Raw genomic sequence first — 6,000 nt, forward strand, 5'->3', positions numbered from 1 at the left:
ACCTGCACAGTCACCAGCTGAATCCAAGGCAGATCTCTAAGATGGTGGCAGCGCTACAGTGATTGGGCTTATTCCCAGCTTGTTTGACCAAGAACAATCCCTGACTCTCCATTTTTTTAACCAGCACAGCAGTATCTTCACAGATAGATACTACACTTTTTTTTTGAAATTTTGTCTCAATTTGGTGCACTGTGAGATATATATGGAAGGGAGCTTAAAGGTCATGCCCTAGCCCAGGGGTAGGGAACCTGCGGATCTCCAGATGTTCAGGAACTACAATTCCCATCAGCCTCTGTCAGCATGGCCAATTGGCCATGCTGGTAGGGGCTGATGGGAATTGTAGTTCCTGAACATCTGGAGAGCCGCAGGTTCCCTACCCCTGCCCTAGCCAGTCTAGTGATTTTAGTTGGAATTGTTTGGGCAAACATTACTGTTAGAGTAAACTCAACTTTTGTGGCAGAGTGGGGCCTCTATTTACGGATGCATGTAGGTATGTATTGTGTGCATTTGGGGGCATATCTCAGGCAGAGCATGCACTTTGTTCAATAAAATCTCAGGATCAGTTCCAGATATCACCTGCTAAAATATATCTGGGGGGCAAAGCAGCATGGGACAGCCTGATCACATCAGATCTTGGAGGAAAGCAGGCTAGGTACTTGATTGGGAGATGACAAAGGAAGACTATTATAATGAGAAGGGAATGGCAAACCACCTCTGCTTTTCGCTTGAAAGTTGGGGTTGCTGTCAGTTGTGACTTAATGGTGCATGTGTACATAAAAGACATCTGGCAGTCGGAATCCCAAAAAGTATTTGTTGAAACCACAGAGAACCACTGTTAATTAGAACAGACAGCCCTGAACTTGGATGGACTGATGGTCTGACTTGGATTAAGTTAGCTTCATATGTTAACATCTGTGCAAGCTTAAGGTCACCTCATTGCATGCTTCATTCAGTGTAGTACAAGCAAGTCCAAAGTCTGCTCCCAAACCAGTAAACCAAAGCCAATGCTCATCATCAAATACTTTGATTCTACAAGCTGCTATTGAAGGCAAATAGATTGGGTGGCAGGATCCTATTGACAATGGGGGATCTTGAATGGGTCCTGATTCTCTAAGTCTCCACTCAGTTCAGACATAAACAGAGGTGAGAGCAAATGGACCTTGCTGTTACAGAGTAGCAGTGAAGAAAGAGGTATGTCTCATGTTTTAACATCCCTCCCCTCCAGACAAGAGCAGTAAGAAATTTAAGTCACTTAAAAACCTGGGCATATCAGTCTAAGATTAGGACTGTAAAGGCTCTTTGGTTTCAGCACAGCAGTAATGTTTAAAGAGCTTTAATTTTTCCTGTCAAGTCGGGGCTGACTTATGGCAATCCCAGCAAAGGGCTTTCAATGTATGTGAAAAGAAGGTTGCCATTGTCTTTTTCTGCAAAGTCTCCCTTGGTGTTTTCACTTCTAAGTGCTTAATTTCTGAGATCTGACGAGATGGGGCCATACTGTGCTCCCTTCCCTCCATAAAAGGTAATATATCCTTTCAAAGAAGATGATGCAAATAAACATTTTTTCCCTCTAGAAAATGGGAGGTGGAAAAATATAAGAACTCTTGTAAAACCCCCCCTCCTCAGTTCAAACAGAAATTACTTAAATTCAGCAATTACTTCAAAGTCTATTCATATAAAAATGCTTACCTCCAAGGGCGCTTTCTCAATGTTCCATACAACGAACGTCGCTGCTGGCACTGTCCCTATACATCGGACTCAATTTCTCATATTTTGCTGTATTGTTCAAAGTTTAACAACTTTAGAACTGATTTGTGGGCACTGTTACCAACAGGATTCACACTATTCTCCGATAAAAGAAAAATGTTTAAGCTCCTGAATAGTTCCAATGTAGAAATTTCGGAAGCAGTTGCCGTATTTTTAAGGTGTGTTTTGCAATGTAACAATGAGTGTTTTTTTTAATGTATCTGGAAATGTTTGACATTTTCTTGATTATATGCCTATTAAAGGTTCTGGACTGGACTGGGGCACATAAAAATCACATTTCTCCTGTTGTGGAATAAATTTAAAAAATCAGTGGAAAAGCTCTTATTACATTCTTTTCTCTGATTTGTAAAGCAGTGGACTCTTCCAGATTCTCTTCGAAACCCCCCATTCATCTTTTCCCTTTGAAAGTATATTTTTCACTGCAATGCTGGCCAGGAGGGGGAGCAAGATGTGCTGGGTCATGGAAAGAAAATATTACCACCTTCCTCAATTATAGCATAACAAACAAACACAATTCATAAAAAAATTAAAAATGGCTGTCCTTCCATTCTTAGGTGGGCAGATTTTAAGAGGGAAGTCAGCGTGAGGTCAGGCTGGCAACTGGAGGCTCTGGGTTTAGAAATGGCTGCACAATGTGATGTAACCGGCACCGTCCAGGGCCCACCTCGGTCCACGTTTCTGCAACTCAGCCATTTCACTGAAACCAACATGTAGGCAACGAGCTGCTTAAGTGTATCTGTGCTAAGGATTGCACCCATTAGTATAGTTCACACATGACCATTGTGACAAGTTACTGCTATTTTCCCTGCACCACTTGAAAGAGACAGTGCACATACTTTGTGAGTAGAGTGTAACTATTACTCTCTTCCAGGGCAGATACATTTGACAGAATGTGCTTCTGAAAAGCCACATGCTTTACTCATACTTCTTCCTCACAATTCAGTGGGTTTAAATTATCATGAAATCTAAGTGCTTCAGTTGAACTGGTGTGTGGTGCTTAAGGTTTTAAAGGGATTTAAACTTTTAACTGATATTAGTGGGGAAATGTTTGTATTTACTGTCCATTTCCATTTAAACTGTAGACGTAAGTAGCCTGTATTTGTTTCACTTTGCTATACACTACTATTCTAGTTTCTTCTGAATTCTTACTCTTAAATATGAATACAAAGAAGGGAGGGAGAGAAATAAGTCGGATATTTTTTGTTCAACCTTCATGCTAATTCACTTTTCTTGAATTGCTGCTATTTCATTTCAGTGACTGTTCCTAATGTATGAAATTCCAGTTACCTTGTTCTGAGTAGTGGTTTGTATACGACAGGTGGGCCAAACTATTCCTGGTATCACAGTGGTGGGAATGGATCTCCTAATGTATCCTCCATCCCAGAAGCAGCCCCAGCAGGAACACAGTGAGGATCTTTCCCCTCCCTCCCCCAGGACAGTAATGTTAACCCTCTGTAGCCATTTTCAGTCAGCGAAGTATATGTGGGGGTGCATGGAAGAGTTATACTCCTTCCCTTTCCCCCATACTACAATTCTGATTTAATTTGCTCTTCCCTTGACAACTTTACGTTGGATGTAGCAATGTCTAATGTGCAAAGGAACTGAAAAAAGACCCAGCAGGGGGCAGGCAAATGGTCAGCTGGAGGGGCTGTAAGGTGAGTGACCTCTCAGTCCTTTTGTGTCACCTCTTGTCTGTCCTTAGACTGATACTCTTGGTTCCAATATCCTTCTTCTCAGAAATTAGTGGCAGAAATAGCTAGCCAAATAGCAGCATGCTATCTTTCCCCCTTTCCTATCCTAAACCTAGTTCCTCATAAACATTTACAGTTTACTTTTTTAATCAGTGTGTTAGCCACTTCTCTGTGTGGTAAAATCCAATGCTGTATAGGTTCAAAAACAAATGGGAAGAATCAGCCATGGATCTCAAGAGTCGTTTGGCCCCAGATAAGCAAATATATATGGCTGGTTCTCACTCTGCAGCTCAGAGAGCCACAATTGCAAGTACCATCAACCAAGAGCCATCAAGCAAAAAGAGTCACATGACTTTTATTTCAGGGAGTTGCTCAGCTTACCTGTTCTTCGTGTGAGTCTTTCATGGTGTGAGCCACCTGCCAACCACACCTCCCAGGCTTTGCCCACTTTCCTGAAATTTGGGCAATAGTACTCAGAGGAACCACCGGTGGCATATGAAAATACAAGGTGTAATCCCTCAGCCATAGAATGAGTATCACTGATAAGTTCAAAATTTCCTACATTTTTATGAAACCGGTCAATCTTTCCTGTGTAAAATTTTATAGAACTTTCAATCATTATTCCTAATCTCTGTTGAGTTCTCTACTTGTGAAAGATACCTTTGCCATCCATCCTCTTTATTTAATAGTATATTGTCATCCTGTTCTTCCTTTAAGCGTTCAGGGTCTGTCTTCATAATTCTCCTATCCTCCATTTTATCCTTGTAGATACCCTGGAAAGTAGGCTAGGCTGAGGAAGGGTGACTCACCCAAAGTCTTTCAAGGCAGTATAAAAAATTGATCCTGAGTCTCTGGATCCTAGTCTGACACTAAAGGGAACCTCTAGATTCTGAGATAATAGATCTCTAAATACCAGTGCCAGGATCTGGGTTGTTAGCTTTGGGTTTAGAAATTCCTGGAGATTTGGAGGGGGGAGCCTGGGGGTGGCAGGGTTTAGGTAGGGGTTTAACGCTATTGAGTCCACCTTGCAAGGCGGCCATTTTCCTCAGAGGAACTGTAGTGTGGGGATGTTGTCATTCCAGGAGATCTCCAGCTATACCTGGAGGTTGGCAACCTTAGCCTGGAGCAAGCATTCAGGGAAGGCCTCGACCTCTATGCTGTGTTGTTGGCCTTTCATCTGATCATGCCCGCCCATCCTGAGGGAAAGGGGAGGGGCCCCCTCATCTGGTCAAGGCCGACCCATTCCGGGGAAAGGGGAGGGAGAAGGAGATGGGGCCGGCCAGCTGGTTGAAGCCCACTCACCTTAGGGGAAGGGGAGGGGCAGGCTACTATACCACTCATGCCAGCTGGGTGACCTTGGGCTAGTCACAGCTTCTCGGAGCTCTCTCAGCCCCACCCACCTCACGGGGTGTTTGTTGTGAGGGGGGAAGGGCAAGGAGATTGTAAGCCCCTTTGAGTCTCCTGCAGGAGAGAAAGGGGGGATATGAATCCAAAACTCTTCTTCTCTTCTTCTTCTATACAAGCCAGGGTGATGGATTAGATCAGGGGTATCAAACTCTGGTGCCTCAGATGTTCATGGACTACGATTCCCATCAGCCCCATGAACACCTGTGTTGCCAGAGTTGGACACCTCTGGACTAGATGGTCTGATCCAGCAGGGCTCTGCTTTTGTTCTTACACATTAACCATTATTCAATTTGCTTATTCCTAGTATGCTTGGCCTGTACATCTGCTTTGCTTTTATGGCCTACTTCTTGATTACCAATTATTGGGTGGTTCATCATCCAGAACTGTGGATTTCCAGAAATCAGAGGTTCTAATGCCTGTTCTTATGCTGACATGTGTCTGACATTCAACATTCTTCTGTGTTATGGATTTTGTTTATGAAAGTAATTTTGCAAATTGGTCCTATTACACAAATTGTAATATGGGAATGATTTATATCTATGTTTACTTGTGAGTCAATCATAACATCCCGGGGGCCAGGGTAAGGGACAGGGATGGTGAAGAGTGTAAAACTATGTGAAATCATAGGTTGTGGTTATTGATTGTGTGAAGCAGACTTCATTTAAGGTACGCTAAGCCAAAGCTTGGGCACTTAATGCCCAGGTAATTTGAATTCAGTGACCTTTATAAATTAGGACAACTCAGCAAATTTGCATCCCCTTTCCTGCAATTTTTATTCCTTTGCATAATTGCTCTAGTTTTATTTGTTATGGGGAGGAGAGACCAGGTAACTAAAGCCCCATCTCTATCCACTTGGAATTACCGGTATATGAAATTCTCTCTTTCCATTTCCACCTTCCTAGGTTTCTGCTCGCATTAGCAAGTATACAATTGCAGGCATAAGGCACAGAAACTTGTTTTTTTTTTAAAAAAAAATGTTAAACAAGATGAGATTCTTAGGAACATAGAAGATTTTGCTTCCAGTGCCTTTTCCTGTACTGCGATAGAATAGTAGCATACAAAGGCAGGAGGTCTGAAAAGAGTTGCCAGGCCCAGAAGCCTCGCAATATTGGTGCAAGGCCGCTGGGCGGGGAACCTT

Source organism: Sphaerodactylus townsendi, linkage group LG09, assembly GCF_021028975.2.
Source record: "Sphaerodactylus townsendi isolate TG3544 linkage group LG09, MPM_Stown_v2.3, whole genome shotgun sequence".
Classification (NCBI taxonomy): Eukaryota; Metazoa; Chordata; class Lepidosauria; order Squamata; family Sphaerodactylidae; genus Sphaerodactylus; species Sphaerodactylus townsendi.